The sequence below is a fragment of the Gorilla gorilla genome, chromosome 10 (genome assembly GCF_029281585.2).
Source record: "Gorilla gorilla gorilla isolate KB3781 chromosome 10, NHGRI_mGorGor1-v2.1_pri, whole genome shotgun sequence".
Lineage (NCBI taxonomy): Eukaryota > Metazoa > Chordata > Mammalia > Primates > Hominidae > Gorilla > Gorilla gorilla.
This window is the reverse complement of record NC_073234.2, coordinates 20,491,608-20,517,154: the sequence shown is the minus strand read 5'-3', so window position 1 is coordinate 20,517,154 and position 25,547 is coordinate 20,491,608. Positions and strand designations below refer to the sequence as shown.

At 47.7% G+C, this 25,547-nt stretch overlaps 1 protein-coding gene across 5 annotated transcripts in view; it reads right to left on the bottom strand.

The window, feature by feature from the left end:
- Positions 1–18,723: 18,723 nt before the first annotated feature.
- Positions 18,724–25,547, bottom strand: part of KCNA6 (potassium voltage-gated channel subfamily A member 6) — a 40,964-nt gene continuing 34,140 nt past the window's right edge. For all 5 annotated transcript variants that reach the window (XM_055357844.2, XM_055357843.2, XM_055357846.2 and 2 more), the window contains one exon: positions 18,724–19,098. The gene's annotated coding sequence lies outside the window, so the exon portion shown is untranslated. The remainder of the gene's footprint in view (positions 19,099–25,547) is intronic.

Below are 25,547 nucleotides of genomic sequence, written 5' to 3'. Positions count from 1 at the left end.
GGTACTAATCCTGCACTCTATTTGATGTTGATATTCAACAAATTAAGAGTTTATATTTTACACTTCCTTCATGGACCAGAAATGTCATCCTTACCTTCAGAGAAGTGCCCTATGGGCCTTTCACTTACAGAGCCAGGAACACATGTGGCTTAGGGCCTATGTATATTTCTCCAAGCAAACAAGGCTTTTTGGAGACAAAGATGAATTACTCAGAGGGAGGATCCAGAAAGTTATAATAATATATATAAATTAACCATACCACAGATCCTTTTTAGTTATTCGTTTGGTTTTTGGTCCTCCTGTAGAATTTTGCCTGGTATGAACTTGGACCTCCCATTAGGTAAGGGGCATCTGAGACATTATATCTGGCATGGGGGAAAAAAAGCCACCTAGAATCAGGATGTCTGGGTTAGAACTAGAGCCTGGGCTTTGTCTGACTTTGGAAATATCACTTATCTTCATGGTCCTAAATATTTACAGTCCTGTAAACTAGAGCTAATAATCCATGCTTTAGTAAACTCCTAAGCATGTTGGGCTTTTGTTTTATTGTCTGCTTAGTGAATACTGTTTGAGCACAGGCCTGTGATTCTGAGGTCTGAAAGAAAGGAGACCAAGATCCTGCAGAAACTAGAAGTCACAGGGTGACAATGACAAGGGTATTGGGAATGCAGGCCCAACTCCAGCATCATGGTGGCATCATCAGGCTCTGTGTGCAGGCTGCTTGCAAGGATGCATCTGATCACACAGTCAGGATGCAGCCTAGGTCATGAGTCTCTTCTCAGAAGGGTGACTGCATAACTTATTGTCCAAACCGGTACACTTTCAATAGCAAAAGCAGGCACTGTAAATCATTATGCCTGAACAGTAAGCATAAACCAGGGCTGTCCTGGTGAACCAAGACAGTGATCGTCCCATCCATAAGTTGCAGATAGTCAAAGGGATTTTCCCTTCACATCTATGAGCTTCCCTACGTAGAGTTAGGTAGAAATGCTAGAAAATCCATGTTGGACAGGCCTGGAAGTCCTGTGGATATGAGGGGATTGGAACCTAGAGTCTACAGGGATCTTAGACCTATTATCTCACAAATACAATCCAATGCAATGGTCCCGGGAAGCCAGCAAAACCTCTTAAAGTTCTTGAGCTCAGGTCCTAAAAGTCCCCCAATCTGATGCCTGAGTCATTCAGATGAATGAACTATAAATGAACCACAGTGGGGCTACCCTGCAAAGGCTTAATTCATATGAAGTCCCAGATTCACAACTTTTCCCAATGACAAGGACAGAGCTGACACCAGTACCAGGTGTCTCCACAACGCAGAGTGGAGAGTCCTGCTTCCCCAAGAGAATGCATCATGGCCCTTTTAAAACAGCTATGACTTATCCACACAGTGCTTATTTCAGCCTGTGTCTGTGAGGGAAATCATAGAGGACCTTACAACCCATTCCCCTAATACGAATATGCATTGTGCTCCCAGAAAACTCAGGACATGTGGGCCAGAGACACTGCTGTGAGTTCACCAAACCCAGCGTCCTTTTCCTCCTGGGCACTTCATTTCTAATCTTTCTTGCAGTAGATGGGGCCATATAACTGACTCTGGTCAGTGGAATATAGTCCTGAATAGTTTATGTCACTTCTAGAGCTAGTGCCTAAAAATCTTCTGAGAAATCCTACTCTCTTCCTCCCTCCCTCCCCCACCTCCCAGCCACAAGCAGTGGAGAACCATGGCGCTGGGGAATGGTAGGGCCTGGATCCCTGAATGACTACTAGAACATAGCCTCCCCCATGCCCTCCTTCTTTTACCAACTCACATGCAGTTGTGATGTGAGTGAGAAGTACAATTTATCAAATGAAGCCATAGAGATTTTGGGATCATTTGGTGCAACTCTATCCTGACCAATACAAAATGAAAGCAATTTTTCAAATTAGCCTGAACCAAAGCAATTAAAGAGGGCATCCTAATGCCAAACAGAAACAATTTGAGGATTGCTCACAATTCTGGACTCTCCAGATCACTGTGCTCCCTAAAGGGCAGGAATGGCATAGGGCAAGAGAACAAGTGACCTACTTTCACACCCACGTCCCCACAAAGGATGCAACGATTCAAACCCTCCCCAGTTTCCTCAGCTCTTTCAAGTGGAATGAGTTGATGTCTCCCAAACTGCATGGTCTAGACTGGGAAAGAGTCACCCTCATCAGTTACTCCTCCCAACCAGGCAGAGGCGCTGCTCCCAGCCGTCCCTCTCCACCAATCCCAAAAGCAATCCAGGAACTTATACACTGTTGATTGGAATGTAGATTAGTTCAAACCCTATGGAAAACAGTATGGAGATTTCTCAAAGAACCAAAAATAGAACCCCATTTGACACAGCAATCCCAAAGGAAAAGAAATCAAAAAGACACATTTTATCAGAAAGACATCTGCACTTGTATGTTTATCTCAGCACTATTCCCAATAGCAAAGTCATGGAATCCACCTAAATGTCCATCGATGGTGGATTAGATAAAGAAAACATGGTACATATACACTGTGGAATACTATGCAGCCGTAAAAAGAATACAATCACGTCCTTTGCAACAACATAGATGTAGCTAGAGGCCATTATCCTAAGGGAAATAACTCAGAAACAGAAAATCAAATACTGCATGTTCTCACTTATAAGTGGAAGCTAAACAATTGGGTACATATGGAAATTAAGATGGAAATAAGAGACACTGGGGACTATCAAAATGGGAAGGTTGGGATGGGGGTGAAGGTTGAAAAATTACCTACTAGGTACAATGTTCACTATTTGGGTGAAGGGTATACATGCTAGAAGCCTAAACCTCATTGTTACGTGATATATCCATGTAACACACATGCACATGTACCCGCCAACCTAAAATAAAATTTTTTTAAGAAAAGCCCTTCACTGAATGGTCTGCTTAACACATTGTACTGTTTTCCAACTCTTTAATGAGAAAGTGCTCCCACTTGTCTGATCTAAATTTCTCTTCCGAAAGAAGTCCATTCACTCCTAAAAGTCCTCGGAGAGAATGTGCTCAACCTCTCACCTCCAGACATTCGCAGTTACCATCCACCCTGCCTAGACCCCATGGCAGTATCCCCACGCTGCCCCTGTTCTGAGCCCCTGCCCTCCCTCCCCTACCAGCCACCCTGCACCTGGACAGGCAGTAGTGCAAGCATGGAGGGAGCCAGGGAAGTAGCTCTGAGCTTTTAGTTACCGCCACTTCCTTGGACGTTGCTTCACGAGTCCAGATGGTGAGCCGGGTAAACAAGAAGTCCCTGTTCTCCATCAGCATGTCAGCGAGCGCCTCACTCTCAGGCATCTGCCGAGCTGGGGGCATGATCTCCGTTTACAGTTTGGCCCTCCTCAGCGTACCAGAAATGTGCCCTTGTGTAAACACTCAGATCCCTTCCTCCAGGGAGGACACATGGACAGGACAGTGAACACCTTGCTCCTAGTGGCCTGGAGAGAATGAAAATATCGCTGTCCTTCTTCCAGCCCCGTCTGCCCCTAGTCACTCCAGCCCACCAATAGCCAAAGAACCCTCATGTGCGGGGAGACACCTAACTGGCTCCGCTGCCAATTTGGCTGAATCTGTATTCCGCTGCTTATTTCATTCCCCTTGGTTCTGCCACTTACTAGCTGTGTGACCATAGGCAAGTCACTTAAAGTTTCTAAGCATCAGTTTCCTCAAGTAAATAATAACACCACCTAGCTCACAAAAGTCTCCCTTTGCTGATAAGACTTGAAAAAACAAGTCTCATACAGTGCCTGTGGATGCCAGGGTCTCTCTACAAGCGTTCATTCCTTTCCTTTTACCTGTTCCAGCTTTGTGCAATCCCCTACCTGATACTATCTCTTGTCCCAATAAAAAGTGTGTAGGCTGGGCACAGTGGCTCATACCTGTAATCCCAGCACTTTGGGATGCCGATACTGGTGGATCTCTTGAGCTCAGGAGTTCGAGACCAGACTGGCCAACATGGTGAAACCCTGTCTCTACCGAAAATACAAAAATTAGCCAGTTGTGGTGGTACAAAACTGACCTCAAGTGAGCCACCCACTTTGGCCTTCCAAAGTGCTGGGATTGCAGGCTACTTAGGAGGCTGAGGTGGGAGGATCACTGGAGCCTAGGAAACAAAGGCTGCACTGAGCCGAGATGGTACCCCACTGCACTCCAGCCTGGGTGACAGAGTGAGACCCTGTCTCAAAAAAATAAATAAATTCATTTATTTTTTTAAGGGTGTAAGTGCCCAGTGACTGGAACAAGTCTGCTTAGAGCAACATTCTCTGCTCACTGGTGCTCAGTACTCCCCAGCCACCTGCTGATCCTGAGCTTCTCACCTGTTGGTTCTTGAAACTCCAGTTACTGCTGACTTTGTAACTTTTTTCTCGCATGCGAAGACTCGTCATCAACGGTCTGCTTCTGCCTCTGACCTCTGATCTCTGACACTCTCCCTCCACCAACTGGCCTTGCTCTCTCATCAGTACCTGACTAGTGGTCCTTCTCTTCTGTTGCTAATCATCTCCATGTTGGGGCCCCCAATTTATGTCAGTTGAATGATTGAATAAATGGCTGAGTGAATGAGCCAATGAATAGAAGCACCATGCAAACTGAAAAATGATTTGTAATCTTCTAGCAGACACTCTGGACTTGAATCTTCACACTTCATCCATCACTGTATGGGATTTGTACTCACTATTAAAAATATTCCAAGACATTGTTTTTCTAGTTCGGGTAGGAGGTTGTGGCTGACACATATTTCTTAGGAGCCAGAGGGAAAATGTTGCTATCCCTTCTCTTCTGAAGGCGGACCAGGCAAAGATCAAATTTTGCCTTCCTAAACAGAGCCTGCATAAACGCACAGCCTGGGAACCAAGATGCCGGCTCCTACCCCTCATTCAATTCCTGCGTCTCCAAGTCAGCTGTGGCCTGGGCAAGTTACCTTGCCTTTCTCATCAACTGTCTGCAAGCTCCCTCCAGGTCTGCGTGAATACACGCCCGGCGATGCCACTAGACTGCACGCGGAGGCATTGGAGCCAGCTCATGCTGATTTGCTGGAACTCATTGTTAAATGTTCAGGAGTTCTGCAACCCAGTGGACATCATATTGTAGCTTGAAATTAGCCTCAGTGGGAGTATTTACCACAGGAATTTGCAAATGCTTCTAGTCAGGGCTTCTTTCCACCAGAGGGTCAGTTGCTAAGCATTCACCAACACACCACTACTTGCACAGGTGTATTTCCTCATCTCCAAGTGCTCTAGGAAGCCAGAATGGCATGGAACCCATAAGCAAGCCTCAACTTCCTTCTCCATGGGAGGATGCTCCATTGCTTTCCACCTCACAGGCTGCACAGCCTCAGAAGTGCGTGGAAGAGAGGGCTTTCCTGCTGCTATGACATGAAGGAATACAGATAGAATCATAAAATCACACCTTCCAGATCTTAGTCACTAAATACAAGCTTGATCTGATCTCATCATTTCCCTGCTCCAAAACCTGTAATAGCTCCCTCATGCCTCCAGAATACAGTTAAACCCTAACCTCCTTCATTTCCTCAGCCAACCCACCTCTCTAGTTTCTTTTCCTTCCACTCTCTTGTGCACCATCTCCTCTTATGGCTGTTTTCCATATATGCTATCCAGACAATTCTAATTATTGCCTGCACACTATTTGTGTCCCCTTTATTGGGTAAGAGCACGTTAACTCTTTCTTCGGGGAGAGTTGAGGCCATTACCCGGATTACAGATCTGGAATGCATGAGAGGTAACCAGGAACTAAAAACGTGCTAGAAGGTATTGCTTCATCCCCGGGGCTCTGGAAGCAGACTTCCTGCATGTGAGGCTCAGCTTCAGCCCTTACCTGTTATGTGACCTCAGGCAAGCTACTTAACTTCTCTGAACCTCAGTTTTCTTATCTGCAAAATGCAAATACTGGAAGAACCTACCTCCTGGGGTTAACGTAAGGATTAAATGAGTTATTGCATGTCAAGGACTCAGCCCAATGCCCAGTAAAGAGTTAGCATATAAAACACATTTGCTGATACTAGTTTCATCATCTTATCTTTATTATTATCAACCTCAGATCATCATCATCATTATTATTCACATAAATATCTTGGGCTGTAAGTAAGTATCTGCCCATGCATCTTTCTGAATTCTTCAGCCCTTAGTGGAAATTTCTTCAGACCAGAAAAGTCTCAGGAAATAATTCAGTGCCATCCACTCTCATCCTCCAACACTGGTAAAGACAGGTTTTGAAGGCTTCTAGCGCCCAGTTAACAGCTCTGACTTTGCAAGTCCCCCACACTATGATCAGATAAATAAACTAGTAGCCAAGTAAGACACTTGCATTTGAGACATAAAGAGACAAAAGGAATTTTCTACTGATGAGACTTAATCCAGGGCTTTTCCACCCTGCACAGGTTACTATTAGCTCAGCCCTAGTTCTTTTCTGAAACCACCTCCTCCGGGAAGATGCAAACCTTCAGACCTGGAAGCTCAGGTCTAAGCCATCCCATTCCAGGGCCAATCCACTCCAGAGATTGTCAAGGCGGCAGAATTGCCCTGGAGAGCTGGTGGATCATCATAGAGACTTAAAAGGGAGAGGATGACCCAGTGTAAGCAAATGTGATGTGAAAATTGGAAAATGCTATCCACATTCTAATGCAGTTCTATTGCAACCTTTAACACCCTTCATGGGGCCACATGATGTTTGAACTCCCTAGCTTGCCAGCTCCCTCCCCAATCTGACTCATCTCAAAACATCAGCTTGAGATGTGAAACTGGGTTCAACATAAATTCAGACTCATCTGCACACATCTGAAGGCCCAATGGGGAGAATCTAACACAGCAGGTGATTCGTATGAGGCATTGATACCCCCTGAGAATGAACTAATTCTGAAGACTGAACACACTCTCCATCTAGGAGCAATGGTGCCGCATGAGTGGAAAACAGAGGGATATGGCATGTCACTCAGATTGCCAGCCCCGTGGACCTGAGCCTGACTCCTGCTTGGTGCTGCGCAGGGAAAGGGAATGAACTGAGAGGCTGTAAAGAGTTCAGGTCTGCTTTCCCATTCAGAGTGACTTGTGAAATATATATATTTATATTCTGGTCAGCTTCTAGCTCTTCCTTGCAAATACATATATACATTGACTCCACTGGGTGGAGGTTATGGCCAGCCCTGGATGGCCTCTAGAAGCAGTGTCTGTCCCTGCTGATATGGTTTCTTCCCTGTGTGTAGTTTGGGTCCTGCCGAGAGTAGACAACTTACAAGGCACGTTTTTCAGCAGCCTCCCAGAACCTCCAGCTGGCAAACAGCCTGGTCACTCTGGATTTTGGGTTTGTTAGCCCCAAGTTCAAGGACAATCCTATCCTGCTTGTCAAGAGGTCCTTGGCCTCCTTGGCCTGGGAGGGAATGTAATGCTTTCCCTCATTTCTGGGCTTTTTGTTTGATTGTTTTCTGTTCTTGTTTTGTTTTGGTTTGGTTTGTTTTTGAGACAGGGTCTTGTTCTGTTGTCCAGGCTGGAGTGCAGTGGCATGATCATAGCTGACTGCAGCCTCAAACTCCTGGGCTCAAGCGATCCTCCTGCCTCAGCCTCCCAAATAGCTGGGACTGCATGTGCACACCACCATACCTGGCTAATTCCACATTTCTAAGCAGAGAGGTTTGTGGCCACTTGAGCTTATTGAAGGAATTCTAGCCTGGGAGAGGGGAACTTGGGTTCCACTTGCTGTCACCAATTGGTTGTGTGACTCTGGAAAAGTTTCTTCACCTCTCTGGGCTTTAGTTGCCTCTTCCACAAAAATGTGGTTCTTAAATCTGATTATCTCTTTGGCCCCTTCCTGCTTTGATATGCTGAGGTTCTGAACTGCTGATTATTCCAGGGCCTGAACTGATCTGCTGCGGAAGGGGTGAGAGGTCACTTTTTTCCCTAAATTCTCTGCTGGGCTGGAGTGAGAGAAGGTCAGAGAGAAAGTTTCCCCAGGGATGCTTATGCCATGGCACATTTTGCTCTTTTTCTTAATTCATTCAGCAAATATATATTTGGTGCTTCATGTTTGTTGGCACTGAGGGGTTTAGCCATAAACAAAATAGACAAAACCCTGTCTTTGTGGAGATCCTGTCAGGAGACAGATAATAAACCACAGGTGGGGAGATCTGTGGGGAGAGCTATAGCAGGTGGGAGAAATCGCAACTTAGGTGAGGAGGGTGTGGGGGGTGGGTGCTAGTGAGGGGAGTGACCATTTTAAAAAGAGTGGTCAGGAAGGGCCTCACTGATACAGTCACCATTGATAAAGTTAGGGGGTTCTGGAGAGTTCAGAATGAGGGCAGACCTGGCATCCCGGGATTGTTGCGAAGATTGATGTGAACAGGGAAAGAGGGTCCTGCAGCTTTGCCTGAGGCTCTCAGGAAGATGATGGTGGGAAGCTTTGATGTGGGGAGCATAAGCATCTTTCTAGGAGCACACTGCGCTCTCGCCCCTTCCTCGCCTGCCGACGGAGCCAGGGAGGCCAGGCTGTCCGGGCCCATCCACTGTGCAGAAGGTGCCCGGGCTGTGTCTCAGCTCCCACCCAAGGCACGCAGCCTTACCCAGGGGTCCTGGCACCCCAAAGGGGGCCACACAACAGCATTCCCAGCCTGCCCTTTTCTGAAGGACAGTGCAGGTGTCGGCTAACGAGCTGGAATTAGACTTCTTCACTCACTGCCTCCTTCCTTCTCACTTCTTGGTACAACTGAAGATTGGCAGGAGGATTCAGAGAGCACCAGGAATCCCCAGTTATTTTCAGAGCAGTTCCAGGCCCTGGCCCTGCGGCCTAAGTTCTGCAAGGAGAAGCATGAGAGGCTCACGCAAGGGGGTGGCCGCAGGACTCCTGCGAGGACAGTCCCCTGTCTATTCACTGACAGGAAAGCTCTTTAGCTCTGTTTGGAAGCATTTTCACCAACTCTGTCTGGAATCTTCCACCCAGGCCCTTCTCCCTGACTACTCTATCCTAGTCTTGTGAATCCAGACCCCAAATCCACAGACCCTGGAGTTACACACTAAGGGCTGGACTCAGGAGTGGAAGAAAGAGCGGGTCTAGGGGAGTCTCCGAGGACACCGCAGCCTGTTACTGTCTCTGCCCAAGTCACTCTGAATGGCTCTCCTCTGATTCCTCCTTTTCCTCCTTCTTCTTTCCCTCCTGGGGAGCCCAGGACAAGATCACCGCCTGGCTGTATCCTCCCTGTCGCAGCGGGAGCCTATCCACCCTGGTCTCCATCTTGTGACACACGAGGTCCCCTCTTCACCCAGGACTTCAGCTTTGCCCTCTTGGGGCTGGCTTCAGGCCCAAGGCATGATCCAAAACTTTCCACAGCTCAGTTTGCAGAGACAAGGGAGTGCCATGGAAAGAGGAGATGCAGAAGCCATCTGAACACAGACGTGTTTAGGAAAAAGGAAGGAAAGTACAGTCAATTAAACCCACTGCCATGTTGGAGGGCAATGTCATTGTGGCCGCTGGGATGGGAAGATAGGCAGCTCTGGCCCCGAAGCCTGGGGTGACTGGAGGGAGGAGCATGGTGAGTCCCTCGTATGCTCTCCAGCATGAGAAAGCAGCCCACTCTGCCCTGCCTGGGCACCACGCTTCTCCCAACCTTCCCCAGGTCTCTCCTGATACCCTCTCTTCCTCAGGAAGGTGCCACCACCCCCACTGCTCTGGCCTGTCCCACCTAACTCTCTCTGAAGTCCCTGTGAGAAACACTGAATGATGTGGCCTCCGTAAGTCCTTTAAAAATAGACTGTGGATCCCCTGCAAAAAAAAAAAAAAAAAAAAAAAAGTCCCTGTCTAAAAATAGCTCTCAGCATCTAGGGGAGAAAAAAAGAAACTGCAGCAAAATTCAACTGGAGCAGTGACTTTCCTGTCTCTGATGTTCCAGGTCAGCTCCAGCACTGGAGAAGGCTGCGAGGGAGACAGGGGAGGAGGGGGTCCTTCAAGGACAGAGGAAGGATCAGAATCTCAATCTGCAGCAAACACCTCTCTCCATTCCCTGACTTGTGGTCATTGGGCCCTGCCTGGTCCAAGCAGCCAGGCAGTGCTCAAGACAGCAGCACGGAGCAGCAGATCCCTGGATTGGCAATAGGAGCCTTGAAGAGTGGCCACAGGGATCCAGGGATGGAGAGGCCTCCCAGGCATGGGTGCACTGCCCTGCAGAGGCCCTAAAGATGTGTACTCAGTGGAAGTTGGAGTCAGGACCAGATCTGATGCTGAAAGTACCTTTGAGCCAAATAGCTCGGAATGACTAAGGGGTGAGGGAGATGCTCTGTCTTGAAGAGCCACTGCTTCTGCACTCAACAAAGGTGAAAAGGAACCCTTTTGGGAACTGTCACTCAGAAAGTCAGAACTCCTATCCAGGACTTGAGTGCAGGAGAAGGGGAGCCCCATGGACTTCTTTGTGTAAGATCCTTTCTGTGGCTGGCAGTGAGAGAGTAGCATAGAGACATGATTTTACCTGCTAAAAATGTTTTAAGGAATATGAAAAGGATGCATACACACACACACACACACACACACACACACACACACACACACACGCTTTTCAATTATGAGAGACAGGGTCTGCTTATTTTGCTCATGCCAAAAAACTATCACAGTAAGCTGGAGAAAAGTCAGGCTGCAGCTTAAGAAGGAAGACTCCTGGTCCCTCTGTTTAGCTGTGGTGGGGGCTCCCTCTGAACAGTGAGTTGCATGTGTTGGTCACAGGGACAAGTGAATGTTAGTAAGCTAATGAGATCATTGGGGATGGAACTATACACCAAGTCCTCAAACTAAATGTTTATAGCTAATGTTTTGTTATGATAATTTGCCATTGAGGTGTACACCCTCATGCCCACAAACACACACGTTATGGAAATTTGTTCCTCGAATTAATACCTATGCAGCCCACCATGGATTCTGCACGTCCCAACATCACCTGGGCTCAGATCTTATCTCCGAAACCATTAGAAGGCCACTGTCATGCCAAGAAAGGGAACAGAGTGGTTCTTAGGGACTGAAATGCAAGTCCCTGCGGGATCACTTGTTAGAGATTAAGCTGTTTCCAAAGCTGTGGTCCTGGGAAAGGGGGCTTAATGAGGGAGAAAGAGGCAGGGATGCCACGGACCGGTTAGGTGGCATGTTCCTGCTCAGCAGGCGCTGTGGCTGTTATGCTGCCCTCTGTGGCGGTCAGAATATGCGTGTCCCCAGAAGACAGCAGCTGACAGGGCAGGTGGCAGCACTCACAAGAGGTCATGACCCATACTTGTTTGCAAGTTCAAGGCAGGTAAAATAACCTCTCAGTCATTTTTGTCTTCTTAGCCCCAAAACCTGCTTTCCTGTCTTTTTCTCCCTTAGGAATTACTCTGCCTTCCCCACCCCAAGGGACCTCATCCTGACCTATGCCACAACATTCAGGGTTGACAGCCACCTGCAAGCTGGCCAGTCCAAACCCCAGGCGTGCCTCCCCTTCTCTCCACGACGCTCCTGGGCAGGGAACATCTGGGTCCCGCCAGCCCAGCCCTCCCTTGCTGGCATTTTGCCCAGCTCCTTTCCCTCTCTCCTGAGCTTACTCTATCTGCAAAGCCAGGAGACCGACCTGTGTTTCTTCTCATACTACAGGTCACCCGTGGCATAAACGGCTTAATGTGGATGTACTTCAAGGAAAGGGAGGAAAACCAAACAACTTAGAAAATCAACCATCCCCCCTCCCTGCCAAGCCTTGGTTCTCGACGGTGTCTGTGCACATCAAGATTGCAGCGATGTGCGGGGGCCTCGGGCACGCAGTGTTGCAGTATTTTCTGAAAGGCTTTGCTCGCTCTCTTCAGTACTTTTCCTCTTCTCACACCCTGGAGCCTGCAGAGAAATAGCCCTGGTTCCCCCTAGTGGCAGAAGCTCATAGCGCCGACCTGGGACACTTCCCACGATCGTGGTAATTAGCCAGTAGTTTAGTTACAACCACACTCTCATTAACTAACAGCGGGAGAAGAGACTGTCCCTGTTTCCTTGGAGACCTAGCAGCGCGTGCTTCTATTGCATTGACTGTTCCTGTAAGCTCAAAAGCCCCCAGGTTGTTATCGCATAGTGTTTACTGCATTGGATGGAGACCAAGCCCTGGTAACACTGTGTTCCCCGCCGGTGCTTCTCAAAGTGTGGTCCTCGACCTATGCATCAGCATCACCTGGGAGCTGGATAGAAATGCAAATTCTCAGGCCTCTTACGCCTACTGAGTCCATAACTCGGGGGTTCAGAGCCCAGGAATCTGCATTTTGACAAGTTCTCCAGCTGATTCTGATCCACAATGAAGAATGAGGACTGACCTAGACAAACCATGCCCTGGTATTTTGTTCCTATTAATAACCAGAAACAGCTGGGCACAGTGGCTCACACCTGTAATCCCAGCACTTTGGGAGGCCGAGGAAGGCGGATCACCTGAGGTCAACAGTTTGAGACCAGCCTGACCAACATGGAGAAACCCCATCTCTACTAAAAATATAAAATTAGCCGGGCGTGGTGGCGCATGCCTGTAATCCCAGCTACTCAGGAGGCTGAGGCAGGAGAATCACTTGAACCCAGGAGGTGGAGGTTGCAGTGAGCCAAGATCACGCCATTGCACTCCAGCCTGGGTGACAAGAGGGAAACTCTGAAAAAAAAAAAAACAGAGACTTTTCCCATTAAAGAGCTAAACAAAAGGAAGTGGAAAGATACTTCTTCCTTGTTCCAAGCAATATGTATCCAATATGATTCCAATCAATAACATTTATGTATTGACTGGAATGAGAAATGCCTTCTCCCAGGTTTGTCTCTAAGGAGATTCCCCTACTCTCCCCATTGTCATCCACTTTGTCATCTAAACCCACCTTGGAATGGAGTCACTGAAGCATCTCCAAGAGATGAAGCAGTACTTGGAAATTGAAAGCAGTGAGGACTCTGTCACCAGCAGGGGAGGTGGCCTCACAGAGCCCCCTGAGCTGGCACCGGCTGGCACAAGGTAAGCAGGACCAAAAAAGAAACCAGACACCAGGCAAGCGACTGTTGACACAGGAAATGTAAGCCTTGGCCCTGTGCTTGCACTTTTCCAGCCTAGTGCTGTGAAATGCATCAATTACTGTCAACATTGTTGAGCTCAGAAGGGCTCAGCATCATTTTGATGAGTTGGCTGGTTCTAAGAGGCCAATCTCATTTTATTTTAACTGGTATTTTTTTTTAATGCTTGCTTATGTGGGAGATGGGGGCCACTTTTAATATGCTTCAGACTGCGGAAAGTAGCAAGTTGGTGACAAATGACCCATACATAACACAGGAGGAAAAACTGAACATACCACTGTCTATTGCAGGAGGAAATTTGGAGACCGCCTAAATCAACTTCCCGCTTGCCAGAAGGGGAAACCAAGGCCCTGAGTGGAAGACTGACACCAGAGGAAAAAGGGTTGCATACAAGGTCACCTTCCATGTCTCCCCTCCTCACTCTGGGTCCAATGATCAGGTAGGCGTTCAAAATAATTCAGCCTGATTCTTAGCCTGGTGAGATTCCAGAAAATCTGTAAGCAAGTGGTATTGAATTTGACCTGGAAAATCATTTTTCCAAAAGACACCTGATCCCTTTGCTGTGTTATATCCTGGTCCCTACAGATAATTTCCCTCCACAGAGCAAACTGAGCCAAAGTTCCCAGGGCGTCTAGCCTCTGCGTGGAGTTTCCAGGAACACTTCCTGCTGCTTCCTGCTGCTTCCTCTACGACCTCTTCCTGGAAGTTGCAGGCACCCATAAGCAAGGACTCTCTAAGATGTCCACTTGCTTTCACAGGCCAGGAGATCGGGGGCCTCTGAGGCCTCAGCTCCCCTACAACTACTTGGAATCCCCGAGCAGCCACATTTACTTCTGCACCCAATACCTCCGGCGGAGTGGGGCAGAAGGGCAGGTGATTACCCCTTAACTGGTCATCCAGCCACATCTGGACGGCTGGCCGCACCTCTGTCAAAGGGGAAGAGAATCCGGCAGCCCCTTAGGAAGGCAGTGCTGACTCCCAGCCCTGAGTAGATTCACACCGCAGGCTGGGTTGGTCCTTCCCTGTGAGCTCTTCCAACAGGCGTGGCTTACCCCAGGGCAGCACTGAGCGTCTAGGGAGAAATATTAAATACAAGTGGTGATGTCTCCCTCTAGTGGAGAGTCGTCAGAATGCGAATGTGGCTCTGAATCTTCAAGGAAGGGAGGTCGGGCTCTGCTGGAAGCTACAGGGCTGATGTGTGCGGCTCAAAGATTCTCATGCCTCATGACCTGAGGGCCATGTGTGTGGCCCTCATGACCTGAGGGCCATGTGTGTGGCCCTCATGACCTGAGGGCCATGTGTGTGGCCCTCAGGTCACACACACAGCTTCTAGAGGAAGCTGTGTGTGTGTGTGTGTTTGTTTGTTTGTTTCATCATGTCCAGCACGTGGAGGCCTTGGCCATAAAGACAATCACTCTTCATCCCATAAAGACAATCACTCTTCACCTCTGACTATAGCCTCACCGTCAGCCACAGGTGGGCTTGAAGCCAGAGATTCCGGAGTGCTTCTCCCCTACCTTGGAAGCCTCTTTCAGCCCCGCCTCGCTGTGAACCAACCACCCTCCCTTCCCTGAAGCTTGTTTTCCTCCGTTTGCTAGGGGGTGTGGTGTGCAGGTCCACCCGCTGACCTCCCGTCTCTAAAATGTTCTGACACACAAGGACTCCACAGAGATGACTGAATGAGTTCATGGTTCATTGTTCGTCTAAGAGGCAGCCAGGAGAACTGTTCATGGCCTTCTACACTTGGAGGGAGCCCGGCAGCCACACGCACTTTCATGAACATCACCGCAATTTGCTGTCGCGATGACCATCAGATTCACCTTATCCTCACCTCTCCCACTTCGCCCCAGCCACCAGGTTGGCTTTGTGTTCTGAGATTGAGCTGAGAGAGATAGGTCCTTCTCTGCAGCCCACAAAGCCAAAGCAGGCCCAGGGTTCAATCAGGGCTGTTGGCTTGGCCTAGGAGCCCCATGAAACTGAAGCTGAGGAATTCCAGGCTTCCTTAGCAGAAAAAGAAAGTCTGTGTGACCCATTCCGTAATAGTGATGACAATAATGATGATGGTTAACACTTACGCATGCTTCCCGCCGGGCAGGCACAGGAAGCGCTGTGCTTACAGCAACCCACTTAATCATCCCAGCAACCCTATGTCACAGGTCATCCCAAAAACCTGCCACTCTTGCCTGGACCCAGAATCACTGTAATAAGAGCCAGAGTCACCTGGTTATTATAACTTCCTGCCACAGAGCATGGATGCTTAACAGGTGTGGAATTTACACGCATCTCCCTAGCCAAGAGGAGAGGGCTTCCATTTTCCAGCACGGACTTAGAAATCGGCTCACCCTTGGTTATTCTCGTGACAGTTACTAATCTCAGAATTACTAAGTGGGAAGAGACACTGGAGATGATCTGGTCCATTTCCCCATTTCCCAGGTGAGCTAACTAGGGAATGAAGATGTGGAGTGCTGATATGAATCCCACAGTGAGGTAGTGGCAGGGCTGCGGCTGCCCCCCAGCTCTCTATGCTTCAGCCCAAAGCTTTTCCACTCTCCCATGCTGTGGCCGCCATGTACTCGAGTGAATGAACAGCCCTGAGGTCTCCCCTTCGACAGCCCAGGAAGCTCCATGGTCATCAGCCAGCCCAACTGAGCTCTGGAAGCAGAATCTTTCAAATATCAGCCTACAGCACCCAAGAGTGTCCTGGCAAATTGTTTCTCTGTTACCTCACCCTGAAAATGAAGACAAGAGTCACCTCTGGAGAGACACATTCCAAAGACAAGCAGACGCAGAGGGCAGGGCCAGCTGGAGGGCAGCCTGGGCCATCAGCCCTCCTGCTCACATCATGGTGGGGGGCCATCCCCCATTATCTGTCCACTCTGGAAGAGACCACCTTGGCCCCTCCTCAGGAGCTATGATGGAGGTGTTCTCAGCCTCCTACTGGTTTTTCTTCTTTTCTCCAGAATGGTTTCAGGTCCTTCTGCTGAGGCACTCCACATACCCAGCTTTCCCTTCCCCACCACCTCTACCCCAGAGTATTTGGTGTCCTGCTTCCCATTTTGGAGTAGCTTCCAGCAGATGTCACTTGCCAGCTGGAGTCAGTGCCAGTCATATCGCCAACTTTCCTAGGAGTGGCTAGGTGGAAGGAGCACCTTCCAGATAGTCTGTCTCTACGGCTCTGTCGCCATAGACTTGGTGGCATTTCCCTGGCCTGAGGGTACTTTAGCGTTCTCTAGCTACTTTCTTGTGGGTGCTCTGTCACATGGCCAGCCAAGAAGCAGACCTGGCCTGCTCTAGTGTGAGTGTGGAAAGTGGGAATGTGAAGAAGGTAGTGAATAAAATTGGGGGGTGGGTGTGTGAAGGGCAGGAAGGGTGAGAAACTAAGAATGAATCACAGACACTCAGATGCCTCCCACCCCAACACAGGGTCAGGAAGACAGGCAGGGAGTGCAATGACAGTGTCTCCTCCCACTGGCTTCCTCGAGAGAAAGGTGGAGGCTGGGACATGGAGTCAGGCCCTGCTAGACCTGCTCTGAAACATGGAGGAGGGTCGGCCGGCATCAGAGCCTGCTTCGCTGGCTAGGGTGGCCCCGCAGGCCAGCCTCTGGGAGCTTCTCGGAGGGGTGGCAACCAGCCCCAAGCAGCAGCCAGGGAGAGGGGTCCAGCCTCCAGGGCCCAGTTGCTGGCTCAACTGCCTTTCCCTTCTTCCACTCACCACTCAAGTTCACCACCTTGGAGTCCTCCTGGCCTTCGCTTTCTCTCACGCCCACCCCGCATCCAGTTCCTCCTGTTGGCACACTCTGCAAAATGATCCGGATCTGTCCACGTCTCCACCTCCACTGCGACAGCCTAGTCCAAACCATCCTCAGCTCCCTGCTGGACTATTCAAACAGCCTCCTAACTGGTAATTCTGTTACAATTTACGTCCGGTCATATCCCATCTCTGCTCAAAACCCTGGAGGAATGGCCTCTCCTCCGAGAGTATAAGCAAAGACCTGCAAGGCCCCGGCTGATGGGCCCCACTCTCCACCACTCAACTGTCCCTGGCCCCACCTCCTGCTCTCCTGCTGGCTCACTGCCCCCCCGCATGCCACAGTGCCCTCCTTGCTGTTCCTGGAACATGCCAGCCACGCACCCACCTCAGGGCCTTTGCACTTGCTCCTCCTCCGAGAACGTTTCTAATTTCTAACCCTCCCCTGCACCGCACATCTACCTGGCTCCCTTTGGCCTCATTCTGCTCTTTATGCAAACATTACCTTGTAAGTCATACTTTCCTTGTCTCCCTTGCTTTAAGCTGCTGTCCACCCCGCAACCTGACACACACACACACACACACACACACACACACACACACACACTCCTGCTGTATTCTCTAGCCCCCTTGCTTGATCTTCCTCTGTTGTCTATACTCACCTAGCATACAACATATTTTAATTATTTATTGTATTGTGTGCCTTTCTGCCCAACCAGAACCCGGCCTTTGTAGGGGCATGGGCTCTTGTTGCTTTTATTCATTTCATTCACCTAGAAAAGTGCTCAGTACATAGTGGGCACCCAATGAACGCTTGCTGAGTGATGAACAAATCAATGTTAGACATGGTTTGGGAAACAGACCCTCACAGGAGATGTCAAAATTGTTGGGTTTATGTAGTAAGAAATTGGGTAGAGTTCATATAGTAGAGTTACTGGGTTTATTTAGAGAAGGCTGGCAGAGAAAAGGGGTGTGTATATGTTTGTGTGTGTGCGCGTGTTTTTCAGGGATGTTTGACAGCCACCTTCACTTGTAGTAAATAATGTGTGGGCCCCTGATTATTTGTATGTAAGTGTTTTAACCGTACGTATTAACCAGATCCAGCACTTCCTTCATTTATTTCCTCACTCATTCATTCACCACACATTGTATGAGTGACAATTCTGTATCAGGTGCTCTGCTAGACACATGGCGAAGGCTACGGTCCCTGCTGTCCAGACTTCTGCAGCAACGTCATGAAGCCCCAGCACTCAGGACAATCTGGGAGGGTGTGGGCATTAAAGCAACCTGGAGCCCCAGCAACACCTCATTAGGAAAGAAAATTCCACGCAAGAAAATCATCCTAGTCCTTCATTTTGTCAGGAAGAGGAAAAGATTTGTGAATGAGTGACTAGCAGTGGGAATGTCCCCCACCAGAGATCCTAGAAGAGTGCAAGGGCTTGTTTGATTGTTAACAAGTAGCATTACCCCCTTCCACTGAGGACAGGCCAAGAGAGAACAGCTGTCAGTTGCAAGAACAATGCGGGTGACTAGAAAGAACGTCCTTACTGTACCTGGGAGACCCCGCACACAGCATCATCTGGCCTCTGGGAAGTCCATGTAAAAAAATAACTCTGCCCTTGATATTTGCTCATTCGTGTGTCTATCAGAGGCAGATAACTCTTAGATCATGGGTTACGCATCTTACTTTCTTGCAGGATGTCCCCTATCTGTGGGCCGGCTCATGGCAGAGGGTGATCAAGCCCTCTTCCTGGTGATCTATGTGTGGCCATCACATCCTCCTGTGTAGTGAGGATGCCCAGCAAGCTGCAGGTGCTCTGAATTTCGGATCCCTGCCTACTCTTGTGGAGACCACTCGGCTTGTCTGCCTAACTTGGCCGTCAACGTTTTCTCATGGCATAATGCACAGCCTCTGAGACTTTGCCTTGTGTTTATTTGCCATTCTTCCACAGCCACCCTTGTCCTGGGGGGGTCTGTAACATAACCATGCACCTCCCGGAATCCCCTGACCACCCCATAGCTGGTCTCTTTGCTCACACCACCAGCTTTCACCCTGTTCCTACAGCTTCACCCCGACATTCTGGGCCCCATCTTTAGGGACAGCGGGTCTGGTCTCAGCTTTTTCTGGCTTGGTTGCTGCTTGTGGGAGGCCTCCAGAGCAGTGTCAGGCCAGATGCCTGCCAGCGGTGCCAGGCAGGGGTCTCGTCTTCTGAAGAGGTTGAGGGTCCAGCTGCTGTCAGAATTCTATGCGTAGATGTCCCTGCTTGCACCACCTGCCAGCATTTTTCCTGCCAGGGAGGAACCAGAACAAAAGGACGTGTAGTTAGTGATACAAGGTTGTGTCGCATGAGGGATGGAACTGAGAAACCTGGACACACCAGTGTCCTTCCTCACCCCGCTGGCATGTGCCTAGTGAGCTCCTACCGGGTCCCCATCCTTAGGTGCTCTGGTCTGTTCAAACTGTACCTCCCACTGCCACCCACTGAACTCCAGCAACTAATTGGTGACTATGAGCTTGTACAACCTGAAGCCATTTCTGCCCGTGTTGTCCTTAATACTGCTGTCATTAATACCCCACCTTTAATGGCCCCTGAGTCCCTCTAGAGTCAAGTCCAAGCCGTGTGCCTGACTTCCAGGCCCCAGAAGGCACAGTCTCATCTCATCTATCCAGCTGCTCTCACCGCTCCCTGACACCTCCCACCATCCACATGGTCGAGAGGTCCCCTCTCGGACCCTCAGCCTGCACCAGCGTCAGGCGTGTCCCTCTCTCCCTGAAAGAGTTCCTGCCACCACCTGGCTCCTCCTTACCCCGCCCCTACCATGCCGGAATGTTCTCGAGTCTCCTTCCCACAGTGCTGAGTCCAGTCCCTCTAGGCCCGGCTGAACCCCCACCTCCAAGAGCCCCTTTGGCTGTCCCCTGCATGACTGATCTCTCTGCTGCCTTTACCATCGGGCCCACACTCTATTGCAAAGCCTGTGACATGTGCTGCCCGAAGTCCTGTGTTTAACATCCACCTCTGCCGTGGCCTGGGCAAAGTTAAACTCCTCACTTGTCATCCCTGACACAATGCATGTGTCTCTGTGACTACCACAAAGCACTCCAAGGGCGAGCCAGCGTAGCCAAACAAACCAGCAATCATTGTCATTTCTGTTTCTGCACGTGAAACGGAAGCAACGACAACAAGGTGTTTGTGAAACTGCTTTGGAAAAGGTAAATAAGGTTTCCATAAACTCCAGTTGGTATCATGATTGTGCCCATGCAATAGATTTCTGCAGAAGGAAAAGACTTCATATTTGTAATTTAAATCATTTGGGAGCAAGCCCAAAGGTCCATAACATGGAGTAACTTGTAATCTTACTCAAGCACAAATTTAACTGTAAAGCCTGGTGTTCAGGACAGCAGTTTGCCTGGTGACAGTCACTGACTGTCTGGCGTCAGACTCACAAGGACATTGCCCAGAGGCTTCCTGCTGGCTTCGTCACCTGCAAAGTGGTTAAAAAAAAAAAAAAAAAAAGAGCAAAAATCTCTGTGTGAAATTCCAGTGGCCATCAGGTGAAAGGTAACACCTTAGCAAATGGTCAAAGTTTTCTTTGGTTGTTTCAAAGGGAAATGAACAGAAAACTCATTGCTCTTCCCACACACATGTGATTCAGGAAAAGACTGTACAGGCACTTTTGCATTCATAAATGTGGAGTTGTGTCAGGTGCCTGAACACAAGTTCCAAACGCTAAGGGTCATTAGACTCAATTCTCCTGCTATGAATGTAAATTAAACATCATAAGCTTTCTCCCTGGACTGCTCTATGGCTCCACCTACAGCATGTTCTTAGGGAATGCACCGTAATTTTTTTTTTAATTTTATTAATTTTTATTTTATTTTTATTTTTTGAGATGGGGTCTCGTTCTGTCGCCAGGCTGGGTGCAATGGCGATCTTGGCTCACTGCAACCTCCGACTCCCGGGTTCAAATGATTCTCCTGCCTCAGCCTCCCGAGTAGCCGGGATTACAGGGGTGTGCCACCACGCCCGGCTAATTTTTGTATTTTTAGTAGAGACGGGGTTTCACCGTGTTGGCCAGGATGGTCTCAATCTCGATCTCCTGACCTCGTGATCCGCCTGCCTCCGCCTCCCAAAGTGCTGGGATTACAGGCATGAGCCACTGAATGCACCGTAATTTTTATATAAATTCCCCCATTACTGGGGAAGTCCATCTGATCTAGAGTTTAAAATGGCTGATTAAAAAGTTGGGATCAGCTCGACCAACATGGAGAAACCCCGTCTCTACTAAAAATACAAAATTAGCCGGGCGTGGTGGTGCACGCCTGTAATCTCAGCTACTCGGCAGGCCGAAGCAGGAGAATCGTTCGAACCCGGAAGTCGGAGGCTGCGGTGAGCCGAGATCGAGCCATTGCACTCCAGCCTGGGCAACAAGAGCAAAACTCCATCTCAAAAAAAAATTTTTTTAAGTTGGATCTTTTCTCTTTTTTTGCTCCCTCCTGAAACCCTACAAAAATAATAGTGTAGGAAAATTTTACAGAGGAGAGAGGAGGTAAATTACACAGACAAATAAATCAGAATAGTGGATGAAAATATTAAAAGCCAATTTGCAGATGATGGAAAGCCCCTGGAGAAATAGCATTTTACTTGGGAGGGGGCAAGATTTAAAGCCTGAGTCCCTGCTGATGCCAATGAGATACAACCTGATTTACCCCCAGGAACCTATAAAGGCTCAGGAGTTGAGGGTGTCAGGTGCAACAGAAGCAGGGTTGAGGGGCAGAGCTAAAAACTGGTTGCAGGTGGACACGCCTTTTCAGGTCTCCTTTGCAACCTCACAAAGCCAAGCACCTACTCATCCCACCACCTTGTCAAAAGATGTAAAATTTATTCTGGAGAAACTAGACCAGAAAGGCCTAGACTCAAGGAAAGCTGGCACCATATAAGGCTCTGGAGGAACTGTACTGAAAGCAAGGAGTTAAGTGTGAGGGGAAAGTCCACATGCTGAACGGTGAGACAGTTGGCCACTTCCCCTGCTCTGCTCCCAGGGTAATATCAAACAGGCAGTTGGAGCATATTTTCCTGGAAAAACCAAAGGATTCCAAGAAAAAAAGGCCTGTAGACACTGGAGGCCCCCAGTGAGACAGCCTGATCCCAGCTTCATCACTCTGCAGTAAGCTCACCACTCCACAGGCTCCAAAGACACAGAGATTCCTGTAAGCTTCTTAGTATTTCACTCATGAAAATGAACAGAGATCATCAAATTACAAACATCTCAGGAAAGCCTCTGAAAGGTCAAAACCAAAGACAGAAACTCAGAGAAAACAGAAAATTCCAGAAGCAAGAAAAAAACTTCAGACATATTAAAAAGCCTCAGATAAATAAGATGGACTATTTTATCCATGAAAGAAGAACAGGCTGCTATTAAAAAAAGGAACCACCCAAGAAGAAGGAAATAATTCTTTGGAAATTAAAAATATGACAGCCAAAATCAAAACTTCAACAGAAGAGCTAGAAACTAGGGTTGAGGAACTCTCCCAGAAAGTAAAATGGAAAAGAATAGAGAAAAAATAAGAAAATTTGAGAACCAGCCCAGGGGATCCAGAGTTATAGAAAAGGAGAACAGGCAAAAAGAATGAAAGAATATTATTAAAGAAATAGTTTTTTAAACGTTCAAGAATTGAAAACATGCATTTCCAGACCCAGAGTGCCCAATGAACACTCAAGAAAATGGATAAAGATAGACCTACATCAAGGTATAGCATCATGAAATTTAGAAATTAAGATATCAGATGTTACCAAAAGCATCATTAGAAACTAGAAGACAATGGGTGTGGTTTTCAAACTCAAATGCTATCCTCATCAAAGCAACTACTTGCAGCAGAGAGGCAGAGGGAAATCTTTGGACAATAGTAAAGAGGTGTTCCGGCTGGGCGTGGTGACTCACGTCTGTAATCCCAGCACTTTAAGAGGCTGAGGCAGGTGGATCACGAGGTTAGGAGATCGAGACCATCCTGGCTAACACGGTGAAACTCCATCTCTACTAAAAATTAAAAAAAAAAAATTAGCTGGGCGTGGTGGCGGGCGCCTGTAGTCTCAGCTACTTGGGAGGCTGAGGCAGGAGAATGGCGTGAACCCGGGAGGCAGACCTTGCAGTGAGCTGAGACAGCACCATGGCACTCCAGCCTGGGCGACAGAGCGAGACTCCGTCTCAAATTAAAAAAAAAAAAAAAAAAAAGAGGTGTTCCAGGACAGTGGTGAAGCAACAGGCCTAGACCATACTGGAGCAGGGGGACAGAGTGGCCCCGGAAGTCAAGATGAAGGTGAGAGAGAGCCTGGTGCATTTGCATGTAGGAGGAGATTGACATTTCTGGTGGGAAGTTTACTGAACTCCACTCTCCATTTGGGTATCAGTGATAGGTATATAGAAAACTAAACAAGGAAAAAGAAGATGTTCAGTAACTCCAAAAAAGCAAAAAGTAGTACAAGAAAGGAAACACAAATACAACACTGCACATTATGTCGCTCGAGGAGGAATACTATTGACACCATCATAATAAAGTAGGATGAACACTGAACTAATAAATATGTCATTTATATTACAGTGGGTTGAGATGGGTATGTGTCTATATTGTGGAGAGTAACGGTGGGCAGTGTAAGAAAGCTAAATCCTTATCTTGCATAGTTGGAAGTCAATTTTCCTAAGACTTAAAAAATAAAAATTAAAAAGCAATGTTAGTATGTTACAGGTCTAGCATCCCTAATCCCAAAATCCAAAATCCAAAATGCTCCAAAGTCTGAAACTTGTTGAGTGCCAACATGAAATAGTGACACCTTTGCTTTCTGGGGGTTCGATGTACACAAACTTTGTTTCATGCACAGAGTTATTTAAAAATTACCTTCAGGCTATGTGTACAAAGTGTATATGAAACATAAATGAATTTTGGTTTAGACTTGGGTACCATCCCCAAGATACCTCATTATGTATATGCAAATATTCCAAAATAAAAAAAAAAAAACTCTAAAATTCGAAACATGTCTGGTCCACGTATGTGAGATAAAGGATCCGCAACCTGCACTGAGAAATCCAGTGACAAATGTAGAAGAAACAGCTAAAGAGTTCCAAGAAATTGTTTCTGAAGGATGCAAGATAGGGATGAGGAAGGCTAGGGCAGGGGATTGTTACTGTTGTTATAAGCCTTATTGAAATGTTTTACCTTTTTACCCCTAGACTAATATTTTAATTTAAAAGAAAAGAAACGACACATGAAAATGGCCCCAAACTGAGTCTCTGGACTGAAGAGGCTGAGTTCTGAGGTTGCCAGATTTAGCAAAAACAAACAAAAAAGGACACCAGGTACATTTAAATTTTACATTTAAATCTTTTAGTACAAGTATGTCCCAAACATTGCACAAATTACTCCTAGTTTATCTAAAATTCACATGTAACAGGCATCCTCTGTTTTTTCTAGGAACTGCGTGCCTAATGTCCAACACCTCCACAACAACGCACGTAACCGTGACTGCGGAGCATCCAGAAAGAGAAAAGCTTAACAACCTGCAGAAGGACAGAAGTTCACGTACAAAGAAATCAGAAAAGCGCTGACTTCTTGCAGCAAGGGTGGAAGTTAGGAAACAGCAAAGCAATGCTTTCAAAATTCTAAGAAACCATGATACCCATTCTGGAATTTAACATCCATCCAGTAATTAATAAAGTTTGAGAACTGCATAAAGGCATTTTTAGGCATGAAAGCTCAAAACTGTACTTTCCATTTACCCTTTCTTACCCTACTGAAGGGTTTGTCCCATCCAGAGAAGAAATAAACCAAGAAAGAAGCAACATATAGCCCAGGAAAACGAAGACCCAATGTAGAAGGGAAGGAAAAGGATTCCCAGGACACCAGCTGTACAGGGCAGAGAGAAAGCAGGCAAGACAGTGGGGGAGGGAAGCCTCCGCAATGGAAGGCTCCAGGAGGAAAGGAACCGAATGGTCCAGAGCCTGATGCATCTGATCCCATAGAAAACCATGTTTAAAGGGTTTTTTCCATCTCTGTTGGAAAATCTGGAAATAATTATAAACAGGAACACTGAAAATTAAGCAGGTGAAGAAAATGAGGCAATTATTAACAAAATGTTTACAAGAGATTAAATGAACATTATAATATACTGCTTGACAATGCAGAAAATAGTCTTTGATAGTGATAATGACAGATACACTGAACACTGATTTAACCAAAATATTATGGGGGAGGCAGAGAAAGTGGTAGACGACATACATGTACAAAGGCAAGAGGTAATGCCAATCATGCAGTCACAGTCCTTATGGTAGCCCAAAGGCCCTATGCAATCTGTGTCACCCTGGCTTACCCCACCCAAATTACTCTCCTCCTCATTCACTTTCCTCCAGCAGTAAAGGCCCCTTTGCTGTTCTGTTCCTCAGTTACCCCATGTCCTCCCACCTCAGGGCCTTTGCACATGCTGTTCCCGTTGCTTAGCATGCCCTTCCCCTAATATCCACAAGGTCCAGTCCTCCCATCCTTCAGGCTCTGTGCTCAGATGCCATCTTCTCAGTAAGGTCACCGCCTTCTCCCACTCTGTCATTTAACACTGTACTTCTTCCCTGACATTCCCTACATCACCTCTGCTGTTGCTTACTTTTCTCCATATTATTTATAATCATCTCTATAAAGGGCACCACCTCATTATAATGAGATGGTTATAGTAATATTTTATTTAAACATTTG